Source organism: Eimeria mitis, genomic scaffold (assembly GCF_000499745.2).
Source record: "Eimeria mitis Houghton genomic scaffold, Emh_scaff2959, whole genome shotgun sequence".
NCBI classification, from domain to species: domain Eukaryota; phylum Apicomplexa; class Conoidasida; order Eucoccidiorida; family Eimeriidae; genus Eimeria; species Eimeria mitis.
In genome coordinates this window covers 3,898-4,150 of record NW_013571300.1, presented here as the reverse complement: position 1 = coordinate 4,150, position 253 = coordinate 3,898, and the positions used below count along the sequence as shown (strand labels likewise).

The 253-nt window shown below is 60.1% G+C and overlaps 1 protein-coding gene across 1 annotated transcript in view; it reads left to right on the top strand.

Annotated features, from left to right (window-relative positions):
• Positions 1–253, top strand: part of EMH_0060720 (uncharacterized protein) — a gene marked incomplete at both ends in the record, with an annotated part of 3,275 nt that overhangs the window by 2,313 nt on the left and 709 nt on the right. The window lies entirely within an intron of this gene.

Sequence of the window (253 nt, the reverse complement as noted above, 5' to 3'; positions counted from 1 at the left end):
TTCCCAAGGGGGGCAGCAGCAAAGGCCTGCTGATATGGTGAGTGTCTTCAGCATCTGCTGCAGCAGCAAGCAGCAGCAGCAGCAGCAGCAGCAGCAGCAGCACAAGCTGCAGCACAGGCTGCAGCAGCAGCAGCAACGGCGCCTTGAGAACAAGCCTAGAAGAAGAGCCCAGGGGGAGCTGCTGCACCTTCAAATCACATCGCCTCTGCTGCTGCTGCTGCTGCTGCTGTTGCTGTTGCTGCTGCTGCTGCTG